The 22,462-nt window shown below is 46.3% G+C and overlaps 1 protein-coding gene across 1 annotated transcript in view; it reads left to right on the plus strand.

The window, feature by feature from the left end:
- wdfy3 (WD repeat and FYVE domain containing 3) overlaps window positions 1-22,462 on the plus strand; it is a 415,649-nt gene that overhangs the window by 130,344 nt on the left and 262,843 nt on the right. The gene's annotated exons all lie outside the window — the stretch shown is intronic.

Raw genomic sequence — 22,462 nt, forward strand, 5'->3', positions numbered from 1 at the left:
TTCCTACATGACAAGACCAATGAGCTAGTAGTGGACTTCCTACATGATGAGACCAAGGAGCTAGTAGTGGACTTCCTACATGATGAGACCAAGGAGCTAGTAGTGGACTTCCTACATGATGAGACCAAGGAGCTTGTAGTGGACTTCCTACATGACTAGACCAAGGAGCTAGTAGTGGACTTCCTACATGACGAGACCAAGGAGCTTGTAGTGGACTTCCTACATGACGAGACCAAGGAACTTGTAGTGGACTTCCTACATGACAAGACCAAGGAGCTAGTAGTGGACTTCCTACGTGACGAGACCAAGGAGCTAGTAGTGGACTTCCTACGTGACGAGACCAAGGAGCTAGTAGTGGACTTCCTACATTACAAGACCAAGGAGCTTGTAGTGGACTTCCTATGTGACGAGACCAAGGAGCTTGTAGTGGACTTCCTACATGACGAGACCAAGTAGCTAGTAGTGGACTTCCTACGTGACGAGACCAAGGAGCTTGTAGTGGACTTCCTACATGACGAGACCAAGGAGCTTGTAGTGGACTTCCTACATGACGAGACCAAGGAGCTTGTAGTGGACTTCCTACATGACGAGACCAAGGAGCTTGTAGTGGACTTCCTACATGACGAGACCAAGGAGCTAGTAGTGGACTTCCTACATGATGAGACCAATGAGCTTGTAGTGGACTTCCTACATGACGAGACCAAGGAGCTTGTAGTGGACTTCCTATGTGACGAGACCAAGGAGCTTGTAGTGGACTTCCTATGTGACAAGACCAAGGAGCTTGTAGTGGACTTCCTATGTGACAAGACCATGGAGCTTGTAGTGGACTTCCTACATGATGAGACCAAGGAGCTTGTAGTGGACTTCCTACATGACGAGACCAAGGAGCTAGTAGTGGACTTCCTATGTGACGAGACCAAGGAGCTTGTAGTGGACTTCCTATGTGACGAGACCAAGGAGCTTGTAGTGGATTTCCTATGTGACGAGACCAAGGAGCTTGTAGTGGACTTCCTACATGACAAGACCAAGGAGCTTGTAGTGGACTTCCTACGTGACAAGACCTAGGAGCTTGTAGTGGACTTCCTACATGACGAGACCAAGGAGCTAGTAGTGGACTTCCTACATGACGAGACCAAGGAGCTAGTAGTGGACTTCCTACATGACGAGACCAAGGAGCTTGTAGTGGACTTCCTACATGACGAGACCAAGGAGCTAGTAGTGGACTTCCTACATGATGAGACCAATGAGCTTGTAGTGGACTTCCTACATGACGAGACCAAGGAGCTTGTAGTGGACTTCCTATGTGACGAGACCAAGGAGCTTGTAGTGGACTTCCTATGTGACAAGACCAAGGAGCTTGTAGTGGACTTCCTATGTGACAAGACCAAGGAGCTTGTAGTGGACTTCCTACATGATGAGACCAAGGAGCTTGTAGTGGACTTCCTACATGACGAGACCAAGGAGCTAGTAGTGGACTTCCTATGTGACGAGACCAAGGAGCTTGTAGTGGACTTCCTACATGACGAGACCAAGGAGCTAGTAGTGGACTTCCTACATGACGAGACCAAGGAGCTAGTAGTGGACTTCCTACATGACGAGACCAAGGAGCTTGTAGTGGACTTCCTACATGACGAGACCAAGGAGCTAGTAGTGGACTTCCTACATGACGAGACCAAGGAGCTTGTAGTGGACTTCCTACATGACGAGACCAAGGAGCTTGTAGTGGACTTCCTATGTGACGAGACCAAGGAGCTAGTAGTGGACTTCCTACATGACGAGACCAAGGAGCTTGTAGTGGACTTCCTACATGACGAGACCAAGGAGCTAGTAGTGGACTTCCTATGTGACGAGACCAAGGAGCTAGTAGTGGACTTCCTATGTGACGAGACCAAGGAGCTTGTAGTGGACTTCCTATGTGACGAGACCAAGGAGCTAGTAGTGGGCTTCCTACGTGACGAGACCAAGGAGCTTGTATTGGACTTCCTACATGACAAGACCAAGGAGCTTGTAGTGGACTTCCTACGTGACAAGACCAAGGAGCTAGTAGTGGACTTCCTACATGACGAGATCAAGGAGCTTGTAGTGGACTTCCTACGTGACAAGACCTAGGAGCTAGTAGTGGACTTCCTACATGATGAGACCAAGGAGCTAGTAGTGGACTTCCTACATAATGAGACCAAGGAGCTTGTAGTGGACTTCCTACATAATGAGACCAAGGAGCTAGTAGTGGACTTCCTACATGATGAGACCAAGGAGCTAGTAGTGGACTTCCTACATAATGAGACCAAGGAGCTTGTAGTGGACTTCCTACATGATGAGACCAAGGAGCTAGTAGTGGACTTCCTACATGATGAGACCAAGGAGCTTGTAGTGGACTTCCTACATGACGAGACCAAGGAGCTTGTAGTGGACTTCCTACATGACGAGACCAAGGAGCTTGTAGTGGACTTCCTACATGACAAGACCAATGAGCTAGTAGTGGACTTCCTACATGATGAGACCAAGGAGCTAGTAGTGGACTTCCTACATGATGAGACCAAGGAGCTAGTAGTGGACTTCCTACATGATGAGACCAAGGAGCTTGTAGTGGACTTCCTACATGACTAGACCAAGGAGCTAGTAGTGGACTTCCTACATGACGAGACCAAGGAGCTTGTAGTGGACTTCCTACATGACGAGACCAAGGAACTTGTAGTGGACTTCCTACATGACAAGACCAAGGAGCTAGTAGTGGACTTCCTACGTGACGAGACCAAGGAGCTAGTAGTGGACTTCCTACGTGACGAGACCAAGGAGCTAGTAGTGGACTTCCTACATTACAAGACCAAGGAGCTTGTAGTGGACTTCCTATGTGACGAGACCAAGGAGCTTGTAGTGGACTTCCTACATGACGAGACCAAGGAGCTAGTAGTGGACTTCCTACGTGACGAGACCAAGGAGCTTGTAGTGGACTTCCTACATGACGAGACCAAGGAGCTTGTAGTGGACTTCCTACATGACGAGACCAAGGAGCTTGTAGTGGACTTCCTACATGATGAGACCAAGGAGCTTGTAGTGGACTTCCTACATGACGAGACCAAGGAGCTAGTAGTGGACTTCCTACATGACAAGATCAAAGGGCTAATAGTAGTGGACTTCCTACATGACAAGACCAAGGAGCTAGTAGTGGACTTCCTACGTGACAAGATCAAAGGGCTAATAGTAGTGGACTTCCTACGTGACAAGACCAAGGAGTTTGTAGTGGACTTCCTACGTGACAAGACCAAGGAGCTAGTAGTGGACTTCCTACATGATGAGACCAATGAGCTTGTAGTGGACTTCCTACATGACGAGACCAAGGAGCTTGTAGTGGACTTCCTATGTGACGAGACCAAGGAGCTTGTAGTGGACTTCCTATGTGACAAGACCAAGGAGCTTGTAGTGGACTTCCTATGTGACAAGACCAAGGAGCTTGTAGTGGACTTCCTACATGATGAGACCAAGGAGCTTGTAGTGGACTTCCTACATGACGAGACCAAGGAGCTTGTAGTGGACTTCCTACATGACGAGACCAAGGAGCTTGTAGTGGACTTCCTATGTGACAAGACCAAGGAGCTTGTAGTGGACTTCCTATGTGACAAGACCAAGGAGCTTGTAGTGGACTTCCTACATGACGAGACCAAGGAGCTAGTAGTGGACTTCCTATGTGACGAGACCAAGGAGCTTGTAGTGGACTTCCTATGTGACAAGACCAAGGAGCTTGTAGTGGACTTCCTATGTGACAAGACCAAGGAGCTTGTAGTGGACTTCCTACATGATGAGACCAAGGAGCTTGTAGTGGACTTCCTACATGACGAGACCAAGGAGCTAGTAGTGGACTTCCTATGTGACGAGACCAAGGAGCTTGTAGTGGACTTCCTACATGACGAGACCAAGGAGCTAGTAGTGGACTTCCTATGTGACGAGACCAAGGAGCTTGTAGTGGACTTCCTACATGACGAGACCAAGGAGCTAGTAGTGGACTTCCTACATGACAAGACCAAGGAGCTTGTAGTGGACTTCCTACATGACGAGACCAAGGAGCTAGTAGTGGACTTCCTATGTGACGAGACCAAGGAGCTAGTAGTGGACTTCCTATGTGACGAGACCAAGGAGCTTGTAGTGGACTTCCTATGTGGCGAGACCAAGGAGCTTGTAGTGGACTTCCTATGTGACGAGACCAAGGAGCTTGTAGTGGACTTCCTACATGACAAGACCAAGGAGCTTGTAGTGGACTTCCTACGTGACAAGACCAAGGAGCTTGTAGTGGACTTCCTACATGACGAGACCAAGGAGCTAGTAGTGGACTTCCTACATGACGAGACCAAGGAGCTAGTAGTGGACTTCCTACATGACGAGACCAAGGAGCTAGTAGTGGACTTCCTACATGACGAGACCAAGGAGCTAGTAGTGGACTTCCTACATGACGAGACCAAGGAGCTTGTAGTGGACTTCCTACATGACGAGACCAAGGAGCTTGTAGTGGACTTCCTATGTGACGAGACCAAGGAGCTTGTAGTGGACTTCCTATGTGACGAGACCAAGGAGCTTGTAGTGGACTTCCTATGTGACGAGACCAAGGAGCTAGTAGTGGGCTTCCTACGTGACGAGACCAAGGAGCTTGTATTGGACTTCCTACATGACAAGACCAAGGAGCTTGTAGTGGACTTCCTACGTGACAAGACCAAGGAGCTAGTAGTGGACTTCCTACATGACGAGATCAAGGAGCTTGTAGTGGACTTCCTACGTGACAAGACCTAGGAGCTAGTAGTGGACTTCCTACATGATGAGACCAAGGAGCTAGTAGTGGACTTCCTACATAATGAGACCAAGGAGCTTGTAGTGGACTTCCTACATAATGAGACCAAGGAGCTAGTAGTGGACTTCCTACATGATGAGACCAAGGAGCTAGTAGTGGACTTCCTACATAATGAGACCAAGGAGCTTGTAGTGGACTTCCTACATGATGAGACCAAGGAGCTAGTAGTGGACTTCCTACATGATGAGACCAAGGAGCTTGTAGTGGACTTCCTACATGACGAGACCAAGGAGCTTGTAGTGGACTTCCTACATGACGAGACCAAGGAGCTTGTAGTGGACTTCCTACATGACAAGACCAATGAGCTAGTAGTGGACTTCCTACATGATGAGACCAAGGAGCTAGTAGTGGACTTCCTACATGATGAGACCAAGGAGCTAGTAGTGGACTTCCTACATGATGAGACCAAGGAGCTAGTAGTGGACTTCCTACATGATGAGACCAAGGAGCTTGTAGTGGACTTCCTACATGACTAGACCAAGGAGCTAGTAGTGGACTTCCTACATGACGAGACCAAGGAGCTTGTAGTGGACTTCCTACATGACGAGACCAAGGAACTTGTAGTGGACTTCCTACATGACAAGACCAAGGAGCTAGTAGTGGACTTCCTACGTGACGAGACCAAGGAGCTAGTAGTGGACTTCCTACGTGACGAGACCAAGGAGCTAGTAGTGGACTTCCTACATTACAAGACCAAGGAGCTTGTAGTGGACTTCCTATGTGACGAGACCAAGGAGCTTGTAGTGGACTTCCTACATGACGAGACCAAGGAGCTAGTAGTGGACTTCCTACGTGACGAGACCAAGGAGCTTGTAGTGGACTTCCTACATGACGAGACCAAGGAGCTTGTAGTGGACTTCCTACATGACGAGACCAAGGAGCTTGTAGTGGACTTCCTACATGATGAGACCAAGGAGCTTGTAGTGGACTTCCTACATGACGAGACCAAGGAGCTAGTAGTGGACTTCCTACATGACAAGATCAAAGGGCTAATAGTAGTGGACTTCCTACATGACAAGACCAAGGAGCTAGTAGTGGACTTCCTACGTGACAAGATCAAAGGGCTAATAGTAGTGGACTTCCTACGTGACAAGACCAAGGAGTTTGTAGTGGACTTCCTACGTGACAAGACCAAGGAGCTAGTAGTGGACTTCCTACATGATGAGACCAATGAGCTTGTAGTGGACTTCCTACATGACGAGACCAAGGAGCTTGTAGTGGACTTCCTATGTGACGAGACCAAGGAGCTTGTAGTGGACTTCCTATGTGACAAGACCAAGGAGCTTGTAGTGGACTTCCTATGTGACAAGACCAAGGAGCTTGTAGTGGACTTCCTACATGATGAGACCAAGGAGCTAGTAGTGGACTTCCTATGTGACGAGACCAAGGAGCTTGTAGTGGACTTCCTACATGACGAGACCAAGGAGCTAGTAGTGGACTTCCTACATGACAAGACCAAGGAGCTTGTAGTGGACTTCCTACATGACGAGACCAAGGAGCTAGTAGTGGACTTCCTATGTGACGAGACCAAGGAGCTAGTAGTGGACTTCCTATGTGACGAGACCAAGGAGCTTGTAGTGGACTTCCTATGTGACGAGACCAAGGAGCTTGTAGTGGACTTCCTATGTGACGAGACCAAGGAGCTTGTAGTGGACTTCCTACATGACAAGACCAAGGAGCTTGTAGTGGACTTCCTACGTGACAAGACCAAGGAGCTTGTAGTGGACTTCCTACATGACGAGACCAAGGAGCTAGTAGTGGACTTCCTACATGACGAGACCAAGGAGCTAGTAGTGGACTTCCTACATGACGAGACCAAGGAGCTAGTAGTGGACTTCCTACATGACGAGACCAAGGAGCTAGTAGTGGACTTCCTACATGACGAGACCAAGGAGCTTGTAGTGGACTTCCTACATGACGAGACCAAGGAGCTTGTAGTGGACTTCCTATGTGACGAGACCAAGGAGCTAGTAGTGGACTTCCTACATGACGAGACCAAGGAGCTTGTAGTGGACTTCCTACATGACGAGACCAAGGAGCTAGTAGTGGACTTCCTATGTGACGAGACCAAGGAGCTAGTAGTGGACTTCCTATGTGACGAGACCAAGGAGCTTGTAGTGGACTTCCTATGTGACGAGACCAAGGAGCTAGTAGTGGACTTCCTACGTGACGAGACCAAGGAGCTTGTAGTGGACTTCCTACACGACAAGACCAAGGAGCTTGTAGTGGACTTCCTATGTGACGAGACCAAGGAGCTAGTAGTGGACTTCCTACATGACGAGATCAAGGAGCTTGTAGTGGACTTCCTACATGACAAGACCAAGGAGCTTGTAGTGGACTTCCTACATGACGAGTTCAAGGAGCTTGTAGTGGACTTCCTACATGACAAGACCAAGGAGCTTGTAGTGGACTTCCTATGTGACGAGACCAAGGAGCTAGTAGTGGACTTCCTACATGATGAGACCAAGGAGCTTGTAGTGGACTTCCTACATGACGAGACCAAGGAGCTAGTAGTGGACTTCCTACATGACAAGACCAAGGAGCTTGTAGTGGACTTCCTACATGACAAGACCAAGGAGCTAGTAGTGGACTTCCTACGTGACAAGACCAAGGAGCTTGTAGTGGACTTCCTACGTGACGAGACCAAGGAGCTTGTAGTGGACTTCCTACATTTACATTTACATTTACATTTAGTCATTTAGCTGACGCTTTTATCCAAAGCGACTTACAAGTTCTGTATGACAAGCCATCAGGAAGGGCACAACTCTATCAGCTGAGCAACAATGTTCATCAAAGTGTTGAGTGCTACAGTGTAGGTTAGTTTATTAGGACAAGTGCATGACAGTACGGTTAGTTAGGGTTAGATTTTTTTTTTTTTTTTTTTTTTTTTTTTTTTTTATTCAGATAATGGTTGAAGAAGTGCGTCTTTAGTCGACGGCGAAAGATTGGACGTGATTCGGCTGTCCTAACTGGGGTGGGTAGTTCATTCCACCATTGTGGGGCAAGGACTGAGAATAGGCGACTTCTCTTTGATGACCCTCCCGGAGCTTGGATAGGAGTAGGTCTGAGGCGGCCAGAAGATGCAGAGCGTAGGGGTCTTGAGGGTGTGTAGTTAGAGACCATTGACCGGAGGTAGGCGGGAGCGGTTCCCTTTGCCGCACGGTATGCTAGGTCGAGGGCCTTGAAGCGGATTCGTGCAGCAATGGGGAGCCAGTGCAGGTCCCTAAGAAGTGGGGTGACATGGGCCGACTTCGGTAGGTTTGAGATCAGGCGGGCCGCTGCGTTCTGAATGAGTTGAAGAGGCTTAGTGGCAGTGGCCGGGAGGCCAGCGAGCAGTGCATTGCAGTAGTCGAGGCGGGAGATGACTGTTGATTGGACGAGGAGTTGGGTGGCTTCTTTTGTCAGGAAGGGGCGTATCCTTCTGACGTTGCTCAGGAGGAATCGGCAGGTTCTGGTCGTCGCTGCGATGTGAGCAGAGAAGTTCAACTGGTCGTCGAGGACAACACCAAGGTTCTTGGCGGTCGGGGACGCAGTCACAGCTGCATTCTCGACTGTGATTGAAAGGTCGGTTAGGGGGGAGGATTTGGCCGGCAGGTGGAGCAATTCTGTTTTGCTTAGGTTCAGTTTGAGGTGGTTGGACGTCATCCAGGCTGAGATGTCGGACAGACAGGCCGAGATCCGCACAGAGACGTGGATATCTGAGGGAGGGAAGGAGAGGAAGAGTTGAGTATCGTCGGCATAACAATGGTAGGAGAAGCCATGAGACGTGATAATGTTACCCAGTGATTTAGTGTAGAGGGAGAAGAGAAGGGGTCCTAAAACCGAGCCCTGGGGGACACCCGTCCGCAGGGGGCGGGTGGCCGACAGGGTCCCTCTCCATGACACTTGGTAGGAGCGGTCATTGAGGTATGATGACAGCCATGTCAGCGCAGAGCCAGCCACTCCCATTCCTGCGAGGGCCGCAAGGAGGATCTGGTGGTTGACTGTGTCGAAGGCTGCAGATAGATCTAGGAGAATCAGGACAGAGGAGAGGCCTTTCGCTTTTGCTAAGTGAAGTGCCTCTGTGACCGCAATGAGGGCTGTCTCTGTGGAGTGACCAGTCCTGAAGCCTGACTGATTAGGGTCTAGGAGGTCATTCTGTGAGAGATAAGTAGTAAGTTGGTTGGATACAGCACGTTCAAGTGTTTTAGAAAGGAAGGAGAGAAGAGAGACAGGACGGTAGTTGCCTATGACAGTAGGGTTCAGGGTTGGTTTTTTTATGAGCGGCGTGACTCTGGCTTGTTTTAGGGAGGTGGGGACCACCCCCGAGTTGAGTGAGGAGTTGATGGTTGCAGTTAGGAATGGGAGGATGTCTGGTGCTATGGTCTGGAGGAGTGGGGAGGGTAGCTGGTCCAGCTGGCAAGTAGTCGGACGGTTTGACGTTACCAGTGTCAGGGTCTCTGCTTCTGTAATGGGAGAGAAAGATGACGGAGTGAAGGATGAGGTTCTCGATTCAGCATTTGGAATGGGTGGGGGTTGGGAGAAGGAGCTGCGGATGTTCTCCACTTTTTCCTCAAAGAAGATCGCAAAGTCTTCGGCAGAGAAAGATGAGGGAGGGGGGGGTGGGGGGGGAGTGAGGAGGGAGGACATGGTAGCATGCAGTTTGCGAAGATTCTTGGCAGAGGCCTCGATCCTATGGTGGAAGAAAGAAGCTTTGGCATTAGTGATGGTTTTGGAGAATGTTAACAAGAGGTTGTGATATGTGTCGATGTCAGCAGTGAGGCGTGACTTTCTATACTTCCTTTCAGCTGCTCTCAGGACCTGTCTTTGTTCTCTCACTGGATCTGTCAGCCATGGACTGGGTGGGGAACGGCGGGCAGGTTTCTCAACGAGGGGACAGAGCTTGTCGAAGGAGGTTGCCAGGGCTGAAAGGAGGGTGGAGGTTGCCATCTCTGTGGAGAGAGCAGAGAAGGTGTCACTCAAAGGTAGAGCGGATAGTATGTCAGAGGAGAGGGTGGAGGGGGATAGGGAGGGCAGGTTGCGTCTGAGTGAGACTGTTTGAGTTGGGGTGAAGACCTTTCGGTTAAGCATGAGAGTTAGTGAGAAGGATATGAAGGAATGGTCAGATACATGTAGGGGAGTTACCGTGGTGTTAATGATGCTGGAGTTACGGGAAAATATGAGATCCAAGGAGTTGCCTGCTTTGTGGGTGGGAGGCATGGCAGTGGGAGTCAGGTCAAACGATTGTAGGAGGGAGACTACTATGACTGACTGAGATGAGTCAGGCAGGTTGAAGTCGCCCAGTAGAAGGAGAGGGGTACCATCTTCCGGTAAGGAGCTAAGAAGCATGTCCAGCTCATCTGTGAAGTGATCGAGCGGACCTGGAGGGCGGTAGAGTGTAACAATGGTGAGATTGAAAGGATTAGAGACAGATACTGCATGATATTCGAGAGAGGAGAGTGACAGTTCTGGGAGTGGTGTACATGACGAGACCAAGGAGTTTGTAGTGGACTTCCTATGTGACGAGACCAAGGAGCTTGTAGTGGACTTCCTATGTGACAAGACCAAGGAGCTTGTAGTGGACTTCCTATGTGACGAGACCAAGGAGCTTGTAGTGGACTTCCTACATGACGAGACCAAGGAGCTAGTAGTGGACTTCCTATGTGACGAGACCAAGGAGCTTGTAGTGGACTTCCTACATGACGAGACCAAGGAGCTAGTAGTGGACTTCCTATGTGACGAGACCAAGGAGCTTGTAGTGGACTTCCTACATGACGAGACCAAGGAGCTAGTAGTGGACTTCCTATGTGACGAGACCAAGGAGCTAGTAGTGGACTTCCTATGTGACTAGACCAAGGAGCTTGTAGTGGACTTCCTATGTGACGAGACCAAGGAGCTTGTAGTGGACTTCCTATGTGACGAGACCAAGGAGCTTGTAGTGGACTTCCTACATGACAAGACCAAGGAGCTTGTAGTGGACTTCCTACGTGACAAGACCAAGGAGCTTGTAGTGGACTTCCTACATGACGAGACCAAGGAGCTAGTAGTGGACTTCCTACATGACGAGACCAAGGAGCTAGTAGTGGACTTCCTACATGACGAGACCAAGGAGCTTGTAGTGGACTTCCTACATGACGAGACCAAGGAGCTAGTAGTGGACTTCCTACATGACGAGACCAAGGAGCTTGTAGTGGACTTCCTACATGACGAGACCAAGGAGCTTGTAGTGGACTTCCTATGTGACGAGACCAAGGAGCTAGTAGTGGACTTCCTACATGACGAGACCAAGGAGCTTGTAGTGGACTTCCTACATGACGAGACCAAGGAGCTAGTAGTGGACTTCCTATGTGACGAGACCAAGGAGCTAGTAGTGGACTTCCTATGTGACGAGACCAAGGAGCTTGTAGTGGACTTCCTATGTGACGAGACCAAGGAGCTAGTAGTGGACTTCCTACGTGACGAGACCAAGGAGCTTGTAGTGGACTTCCTACACGACAAGACCAAGGAGCTTGTAGTGGACTTCCTATGTGACGAGACCAAGGAGCTAGTAGTGGACTTCCTACATGACGAGATCAAGGAGCTTGTAGTGGACTTCCTACATGACAAGACCAAGGAGCTTGTAGTGGACTTCCTACATGACGAGATCAAGGAGCTTGTAGTGGACTTCCTACATGACAAGACCAAGGAGCTTGTAGTGGACTTCCTATGTGACGAGACCAAGGAGCTAGTAGTTGACTTCCTACATGATGAGACCAAGGAGCTTGTAGTGGACTTCCTACATGACGAGACCAAGGAGCTAGTAGTGGACTTCCTACATGACAAGACCAAGGAGCTTGTAGTGGACTTCCTACATGACAAGACCAAGGAGCTAGTAGTGGACTTCCTACGTGACAAGACCAAGGAGCTTGTAGTGGACTTCCTACGTGACGAGACCAAGGAGCTTGTAGTGGACTTCCTACATGACGAGACCAAGGAGTTTGTAGTGGACTTCCTATGTGACGAGACCAAGGAGCTTGTAGTGGACTTCCTATGTGACAAGACCAAGGAGCTTGTAGTGGACTTCCTATGTGACAAGACCAAGGAGCTTGTAGTGGACTTCCTACATGATGAGACCAAGGAGCTTGTATTGGACTTCCTACATAACGAGACCAAGGAGCTAGTAGTGGACTTCCTATGTGACGAGACCAAGGAGCTTGTAGTGGACTTCCTATGTGACGAGACCAAGGAGCTTGTAGTGGACTTCCTATGTGAAGAGACCAAGGAGCTTGTAGTGGACTTCCTATGTGAAGAGACCAAGGAGCTTGTAGTGGACTTCCTACATGACAAGACCAAGGAGCTTGTAGTGGACTTCCTACATGACGAGACCAAGGAGCTAGTAGTGGACTTCCTACATGACGAGACCAAGGAGCTAGTAGTGGACTTACTACATGACGAGACCAAGGAGCTAGTAGTGGACTTCCTACAGGACGAGACCAAGGAGCTTGTAGTGGACTTCCTATGTGACGAGACCAAGGAGCTAGTAGTGGACTTCCTACATGACGAGACCAAGGAGCTTGTAGTGGACTTCCTACATGACGAGACCAAGGAGCTAGTAGTGGACTTCCTATGTGATGAGACCAAGGAGCTAGTAGTGGACTTCCTATGTGACGAGACCAAGGAGCTTGTAGTGGACTTCCTACGTGACGAGACCAAGGAGCTTGTAGTGGACTTCCTACATGATGAGACCAAGGAGCTTGTAGTGGACTTCCTACATGACAAGACCAAGGAGCTTGTAGTGGACTTCCTACATGACGAGACCAAGGAGCTAGTAGTGGACTTCCTACATGACAAGACCAAGGAGCTAGTAGTGGACTTCCTACATGACGAGACCAAGGAGCTTGTAGTGGACTTCCTACATGACAAGACCAAGGAGCTAGTAGTGGACTTCCTATGTGACAAGACCAAGGAGCTTGTAGTGGACTTCCTACATGACAAGACCAAGGAGCTAGTAGTGGACTTCCTACGTGACAAGACCAAGGAGCTTGTAGTGGACTTCCTACATGACAAGACCAAGGAGCTTGTAGTGGACTTCCTACATGACAAGACCAAGGAGCTAGTAGTGGACTTCCTACATGACAAGACCAAGGAGCTAGTAGTGGACTTCCTACATGACGAGACCAAGGAGTTAGTAGTGGACTTCCTACATGACAAGACCAAGGAGCTTGTAGTGGACTTCCTACATGACAAGAGCTAGTAGTGGACTTCCTACGTGACAAGACCAAGGAGCTTGTAGTGGACTTCCTACATGACAAGACCAAGGAGCTTGTAGTGGACTTCCTACATGACGAGACCAAGGAGCTAGTAGTGGACTTCCTACATGACGAGACCAAGGAGCTAGTAGTGGACTTCCTACATGACGAGACCAAGGAGCTTGTAGTGGACTTCCTATGTGACGAGACCAAGGAGCTTGTAGTGGACTTCCTATGTGACGAGACCAAGGAGCTTTTAGTGGACTTCCTATGTGACTAGACCAAGGAGCTAGTAGTGGACTTCCTACATGACGAGACCAAGGAGCTTGTAGTGGACTTCCTATGTGACGAGACCAAGGAGCTAGTAGTGGACTTCCTATGTGACGAGACCAAGGAGCTTGTAGTGGACTTCCTACATGACAAGACCAAGGAGCTAGTAGTGGACTTCCTACGTGACGAGACCAAGGAGCTAGTAGTGGACTTCCTACGTGACGAGACCAATGAGCTTGTAGTGGACTTCCTATGTGACGAGACCAAGGAGCTAGTAGTGGACTTCCTACGTGACAAGACCAAGGAGCTAGTAGTGGACTTCCTACATGACGAGACCAAGGAGCTAGTAGTGGACTTCCTACGTGACAAGACCAAGGAACTAGTAGTGGACTTCCTACATGACAAGACCAAGGAGCTTGTAGTGGACTTCCTACGTGACGAGACCAAGGAGCTTGTAGTGGACTTCCTATATGACAAGACTAAGGAGCCCCCACTCCTAACGTTACTCCCCCCCAGCCCCCACTCCTAATGTTACTCCCCCCCAGCCCCCACTCCTAATGTTACTCCCCCCCAGCCCCCACTCCTAATGTTACTCCCCCCAGCCCCCGCTCCTAATGTTACTCCCCCCAGCCCCCACTCCTAATGTTACTCCCCCCAGCCCCCACTCCTAATGTTACTCCCCCCAGCCCCCGCTCCTAATGTTACTCCCCCCCCAGCCCCCGCTCCTAATGTTACTCCCAGCCCCATTCCTAATGGTAATAGTTCCATGCAAATGTATGGATTTTTACAATATCATTCTCCACGATATATACATATAAGTAATAGGGATGCTCGATATTTTTACCGATACGGATATACCGATATTGTCCAACTTTTAATTTCCGATACCGATATCAACCGATACCGATATATGCAGGGTCCCCCCCCCCCCCCCAACCCCCAAAAAACGGAATAATTTCAGGTAATTAACATTATATATCTCTTGTTGTGGAATGAACACAACATTATGCATACTTTTGACAATAAATAAAATCAGAAGGCCGATAATATCGGACATCCCTAATAAATAATCCTGTTGGCAACCTTAACACATTCTGCGCCATAAACGAGTTAACTCGTTATTGGCCGCCATGCGTTGAGCACCAAAAACGAGTTAACGCCTTACCCCGTTGAATGCCACCACCCACTTCAATGATAGCGTTGTGAACGCATAATCTATGTCTTAAATTATGGCTATGTGTCTAATCTGCCCGTCTCTTATCAATGACTTGTTTTGCAGTCAACATTGTCGAAACGGATTGTTTTTTAATCGGTTCATTTCCGTTTGATAGCATTTTGAAAAGCCCTCGTTTTCTTGAAAGTTTCAGGAAAATATAACTTTTCCGTGATAAACGGCATTTACTGGAATATTCTGGAATGCACAAAAAACGTTGGAATTTTTCGGCCTATTTATGAATCGTTTTCAAATAAACGCTAGATCATCGATAGTATGTGTACTTATGCACGCTAGAGAAGCGGGCTGAAAAATCTATTCAGCACACACACACACACACACACGGGGCAAACCCTGATATATAGGTGAAAACAGATGCGATTACCCCAAGACTGGTAAAATAGATTCCTTACCTCATATCAGATGTTCTCCAAAAAGATTATTCCAATTCCTGATCGCCAAATATCGATCGTGTTTATTGATTCAGCGCTGGGTACTGTAAATATGTATTCCACGTTGTTTTCCAGCTCGGCAATCACTTCGGTCTCTTCAGATGGCTTGCCGGATAAGTAAAATGAGGAAACTGGACCCCCCCCCCCCCCCCCCCCCCCACCAGTCTAATCCAATGGGGTGCAGTTACACAGGGAGAGACGAAAGGGGGCGGTATTTTCCCAATGGAGCTCAGAGAGAGTTTGGAGCACTAGCGTGAGGCTCGATTGATGAAATATGAATTCAAATCGCAAAAAAACGCTATATAGCGTTGCTGGCATTCAACTGCCGGCATGAACTAACGACATAAAGTCCGTGGCACTCAAAGTGTTAAGAATTGTAATGGATCACAAGTGTGTTTTTGATTTGTTGTAAACAAAGACGGAAAATAAACTTCATTCATTCAATTAGGGCTGGGCGATAAAACGATAACGATAACTATCGCGATAAATTATTTCCTCGAAATAAACATGAAACGTGGTCGCAAAGTTTCGATATCGTCCGTGGCACTCAAAGTGTTAAGAATTGTAATGGATCACAAGTGTGTTTTTGATTTGTTGTAAACAAAGACGGAAAATAAACTTCATTCATTCAATTAGGGCTGGGCGATAAAACGATAACGATAACTATCGCGATAAATTATTTCCTCGAAATAAACATGAAACGTGGTCGCAAAGTTTCGATATCGTCCGTGGCACTCAAAGTGTTAAGAATTGTAATGGATCACAAGTGTGTTTTTGATTTGTTGTAAACAAAGACGGAAAATAAACTTCATTCATTCAATTAGGGCTGGGCGATAAAACGATAACGATAACTATCGCGATAAATTATTTCCTCGAAATAAACATGAAACGTGGTCGCAAAGTTTCGATATCGTCCGTGGCACTCAAAGTGTTAAGAATTGTAATGGATCACAAGTGTGTTTTTGATTTGTTGTAAACAAAGACGGAAAATAAACTTCATTCATTCAATTAGGGCTGGGTGATAAAACGATAACGATAACTATCGCGATAAATTATTTCCTCGAAATAAACATGAAACGTGGTCGCAAAGTTTCGATATATCGATTTTCCAAGCTTGGATATGAGCACACGCACTAACAACCAATCAGTGAAGGAGATGGCCGACAGCGGAAGAAGACCCGGAAGGAGACCCGGAGGTAGGACTCAACAACAAGGCTGGCTAGGCTATTTAGCTTGCACGGCGCTATTTTATATATTTACATGCCGAGTGGGTGTGTGGCGTGAATTCTGAGGCCACGTTTATAGTAGTGTGGGGTATACAGTGGACGTTGTTTCAATGTATTGCGGCGGAAGAGAGTATTTTAGGTGATATTTAGTACATTGTCATGAGATACTCCGCTTGTTGGCTAACTGCTAACGTGCGCGGACTGATGACGACATCAACTCGACTCGAGACATTCGCAGCAGCATAAGAAGTTAATTAAACTTGACAGACATTATATCGACGATAATTATCGATATAGAGTTATATGAAAATAATTTTATAATTTTATTTTGCGATAACGTTTTTGGCCATATCGCCCAGCCCTACATTCAATTAATAAACTGTATGCCTCACTGTCACTGTGTGGAAGAGACTGGGATCATTCTTTTGTGCAAGGCAACATCAGGCTTGACTTAAAACATTACTTTCCTAACTTAGTGAAACTAATTGTAACAAATTAACACAGATATAAATGTACTGAATGGTTATTTCTTATTTTATTTATAAAAAAAAGAAGAAAAAAACGCAGTTTTCAGCTATTTTACTGATATCGGCGGCCGATACCAATATCGGATCGGTGCATCCCTAGACATGCATGCTGTTGTTCGCCCCCATGTCAGACCGCACTGATATCCGAAAGCGACGACTCTACATGCAATTATTTTCATCCACTGATGTGTTTTTGTCTAAGTTTGTCTACGTTGTCAAGCCGGTGACAGGAGTCTGTAGGGCCGCACACAGTGGTCTGTCCACTTCCCCTAGATGGGCGACATCTTCTAGAAAACGAGTGTTCATTGGAGGAGCTTAGAGCGCAACGATGATGTTCATTGGTTATGGATTTTTATGAGGCGCAAATGGGAGGAATCATAAGGAGTTTGGCTTTTGCCAGTGAGCGAATCAGCAGATTGCAGAATGATTTTTTTGTTTTGTTTTGTTTACTACCCACCAGTGTGGCGAGTGCTCTTCATGAATCACTCGCCAAACATAAAGAATACTCGCATTTGGCGAGTAAAATGGCCTAATTTCCTCCCCTGCCTACTTTCACTGTGCGTCATTATGTTTGGAGAGCTATATCTATATTCTATATTAGCTATGGAGACGATACTATGGTCATTTGACAGTCACTTTCTTCCGTCGACCATGCAAAAAAGAGAAAACATTTTCATGTATACGTCAGGGTTTCCGTTAGAAAAAATTGTTGTCGGTCTCCGTGACCTGCAAGATTTCAATCTACCGGACAAATGAGATTAATTCCGGTCATAGTTTAGAATAAAGAATGTCATCCTCAAGGCATGTAGATTTATAATATTATTACTTAAAACTAGGCTACTTTTGCGTATACAGTCATTAATTAATATATTCCAAATAAAATAAGTCCCTCGATACTCCGTGCTGCTGCTGACTTGAACTAAAATAGACCGCGTATGTGGGCAGTCGGTCCGACACTAAACAGCAGTCTGTTATAATCACATTTTTATGAGCTAACGAATTCCGTTATATTGGACATTTGTATTAATTATATCAAGCGAAGAACTGAGAAAGCAGAGAGACGGCAACATTATCGTGGTTTGCGTGACGACTCTCTCCACCTCGCAACGACTTATTTGCAAAGAGTATGGCGCTGCAGAGAAGCTGATTTAGCTGTTATTGGCTCTTTTCTGGGAACCGCACAACAGCGCCCCCCACCCAACATTGGCTGAAAATGGCCGAATTGGAGTACTGATGGAATACTGCATTGTGCCGTTGCCTCTCTGGCTCTGCAGCTTCACATGCACTCGCACACCCAGCACTAAGCTCTCGCCGACAACGTCGTTGTCATTATTAGAAGCAACGAGGAAACAAATGTAATGATCGTTTCGTTCATCGCATAGGCTATTTAATTTTAGCCTATTTTAATACAATTCAAATAATCAAATTGTGCTTAGACTCAGGGAATTATTTTCACCGGACATTAAGACCGGAGATATTAAATAAGTCGGACTTCAACAGATTTTGCCGGTCAAAAACCGGTAATTACCGGCTAACGGAAACGCTGGTATACGTTCGCGCGCTATCCCGTGGTGAATATTGTATAGTTTAGGAGTGATCCGGGCTAATTCCTGAAAAGCTTAGTTATAGGGCGCTACGTGAATTCAGCTATAAGCGTTGGCATTTCTTGCCTGGACACGCTACTATTTCCAAATCAAATGTATATAATAGGTATTATGTTTCATCATGAATGCATGAAAGGGGGGGGGGTAGTTTTTTGATGCTTTGATAGCCAGTAACGGCATTCGTTTTGAACACCACACACGCTGTTCAGCTGGATCGATATGAAAACATTGTAGGATCAAGGTGAAATTGATGACATATAGTCCTTACCTTTGATCGGGGTTATTCCAAAAAGAATATTCCAATTGTCTGATCGCGATTTCCAGTATTGATGTCCATCTGGTCCAGGACATAATTTGGCACAACTTATGGATAGAGTGTGCTAGATGCGTTTAGAAGTGGTCAGATGAAGCAATTTACTTGGTTCCGTCTAAATTCTGCGCCCAGAGTTTTTTTTTTTTGTGACTGCAACTTGTTCCTGTTTGCGGACGACTCAGCCCTGCTGGTCTCTGACAAGAACAAGTTACAGGTTGAAAAAGCCCTCAGCTCGGAACTAGGCAAAATCTGCATATGGCTCGCCGACAACAAACTATCATTACACATGGGCAAAACAGAGTCCATTCTCTTCGGTTCAAATAACAAACTCAGCAAGACCGACGGCTTCTCGGTTACAGTGGGTGACAATATTATCACAAGGAAAGATGAAATTACCTACCTGGGTTCCATCCTAGAGGCTAATCTTTCCTGTGACAAAATGGCATCCAATGTAATAAAAAAAGTCAACCAACGAACGCGATTCTTGTACCGGATCTCCTCTCTGGTAAACAAGAATACCCTGAAGACTCTAGCAGGACCACTCATTCAAGGGTACTACGACTATCCTTGCACCTCATGGTACCAAAGCACCTCAAAGGCACTAAAAAACAAATTACAAACATCTCAAAACAAGCTAGTCAGACTACTGCTTGACCTGACTCCTAGAACCCACCTCACCCCTGCCCACTTTGACAACCTAGGATGGCTTAGAGTAGACGACAGAGTACAGCAACTTGCAATGGGCCTGGTCTACAAGATACACTACGCGACCAAGGTACCCATGTACATGACAAAATACTTCCCAAAGGTCAGTGAATACCACCATCACAACACCAGAGGGAGCTCCACAAATCATGTAAAACCCAGATTCGGCTCAAACAAGGGACTAAACACGTTTCGCAATTATGCCACATCAATGTGGAACGCCCTACCTAAAGCTGTAAAGGAATGTGAATCACTACCCACTTTCAAAAACACTCTCAAAAAACACCTACGTGAGACTGCAATTCGAAACTGGCCCCTACAAATGTCCTAACCTAGTTGTACAGTAAATGACCAAGTAAGGCTTTGTCAGTATTCCAATGTACAGTGTAAAATGTGTGTGTGTCCCCTACCCAACCCCCCCCCCCCACCTCCAATGTACAGCCCTCACCCACCCAACCCCACCCAACCTCCTCCAATGTACAGTTTCTATGCCAAATGTATATACACTCTTTTTCTGGACACTTTTGTATCACAAACAGTACTGTATTTGCAAATCTGATATGTCATAAATGTATAGATGTAGCAGTACTGTCTATCTGTATGTCATGTATGTCATATATGTTATGATGAATTGAAAATGGGGGACCCTGATGTAAACAAGACTAAAGTCTTTCTCTGGTCTGCATCCCCTTAACAATTGTATGTATTGAGCTGTACTGTACTGTACCCATTCTGCAATCTGTTAATAAACTTTTCAATCAATTCAAACCAGATTGCTATGCTGTGAGAAATAAGGTTTCAAAGGTTGGGCGATACTGCCACCTAGCAGGATGCGGCTGGTATTGCACTTTGGCGATCTCAGAATGATTTCCTATGGGAACACAGAGGTCCGTGAATGAATAATGAATAAAAATATCGAATAAAAGAAAAAACGACACGCCCAACCGCTGGCGAGTTAACCTGGGATATCGAATGTGTTCAAAGATATACAGCCAAAGATATACAGCCAATTAGCATTTTACCTGTTATTTCCAAAATAGCAGAGAAACACATAGCAGAACAACTAACAAGTCACCTTAGCACCAGCTCTGTTGGACTGCACCCCATGCAGTTTGGTTTTAGGGCAAAACACTCAACAGAGACTGCAATCTGCTTCCTCCTGGAGAGTATTAAATCTAAGCTTGATAAGGGGGGAGTTGTTGCAGCCGCATTTTTTGATCTAAAGAAAGCCTTCGACACTGTGGATCATGGTGTCCTGCTCACCAAGCTTTCTCGGTACAACTTCTCCCCTAATACCATCACATACATGAGGTCTTATCTTGAAGGTAGAACTCAGAGAGTAAGGGCAAATGGTGAGCTATCCTCTGCCCTTAGCTGTGGTTTTGGTGTCCCCCAAGGATCTATATTGGGACCGCTGTTGTTTAGTTTATACATTAATGATCTTCCAGCTGTATGCAATAAGTCTGACATCCAGATGTATGCAGATGATACGGTCATTTATGTCCATGCAGAAACCAAGCAGCAAGCTGCAAACAAGTTAACAGCGGTGTTGACATCGGTCACTGAATGGTTGACTAACTCATGTCTGCATTTAAACACCAAAAAGACTGTTTGCATGTTTTTTACAAAGAGGCTGATGAATACTGTCTCACCTGATGTCTATGTCAGAGGAGAAAGGTTGACAGTTGTATCCGAATATAGATACCTTGGGATAAAAATGGACTCCAATCTTACATTTAAAAAACAAATCAAATCGGTGGTAAACAATGCAAAGTTTCACTTATCAAACTTCCGTCACATCAGAAACTCTCTGTCAACAAAAGCAGCAGCACTGTATTTTAATGCCATTATTATGTCACACTTAACATACTGTCTGACTAGCTGGACACAAGCCTCCTGTACAACATTACGATCTGTACAGGTAGTTTACCATCAGGCTGTGAAAGTTCTGGACAGGAAAACAAACAGCCACCACCATTGTTATAGCATAGCAAACCAGAACCTACTGAGCTGGGACAATCTTGTCAAATTCAAAGATGCCTGCCTTACCTATAAAATCCTACATGGCTTGGCTCCTCCCCCCCTCTGTACTTTCATAAAACAGAAAGCATCTGCTGATAGATATACCAGGTCTGTAGTCAGAGGGGACTGTGTAGTCCCAAACAGGAGGTCTGCTTTTAGTCAGACAGCCTTTTCCGTGAGAGCAGCCCACACCTGGAACAGTCTGCCAACACGGCTCAGGGAGTATCAAAGTTACATCTCATTTAAAACTAACTTAAAATCATGGTTGAGAGATGGTCAAGTGTGCGACCATTTTAACTGAGGGGTTGTATTTTAATGTATGTATTTTAGTGTATTGTAACCTATACTGATTCCTACTGTGTTTTAATTATTGTACTATGTTTTTTAACTGAGGGGTTGTATTTTAATGTATTTATTTGTATGTATTTTAGTGTATTGTAACCTATATTGATTCCTACTGTGTTTTAATTATTGTACTATGTTTTAATTATTGTTGTGCTCATGTCACCTGCCCCAGAGACTACAGTTGAAAATTAGCCAACTTGGCTAAACTGGCATATTTACAGTCAAATGTTCCTTAATATGCACTGTCTCTGTATTTTAAACCAATAAATACAAAAAAAAATACAAATACGTATGTAATATCACATTGTAATTTGTACCCAAATACCATTATACCGTTAAAATATTGTGATATGATCATCTAGTCCTTGTAGGGATCCCATTTTCATATAGGGGTCTCGACCCCAGGTTGGCAATCATGTGGAGCCCAGGAAGGATTAGGAGGGTTGTCATGGGAACCGTACCCAAAACAAAACACTCTCAACTCTTGCCTCCAAAAATTCCATTCAACCTCATTTCCTACATCCTGTTTCACATCACTTCACCAAATTCTTCACACAATCGCTTAGACATTTGTGCGCCCATTCGGGAGCCAGTGTGTGGAGCATCCCACCAGTCTGCCTAGCAAGCAGATGCACACACTGTAGTGGCTGAAGCAAATCAGTCATTTTGCTCTTACAAACCTTCCAAAGTTTGTTCAATATATCAACTGTCTCCTTTATAAGCATACACGAGTAAACAGAA

The sequence above is a fragment of the Notolepis coatsorum genome, assembly GCF_963971535.1.
Source record: "Notolepis coatsorum genome assembly, chromosome: 1".
NCBI lineage: Eukaryota > Metazoa > Chordata > Actinopteri > Aulopiformes > Paralepididae > Notolepis > Notolepis coatsorum.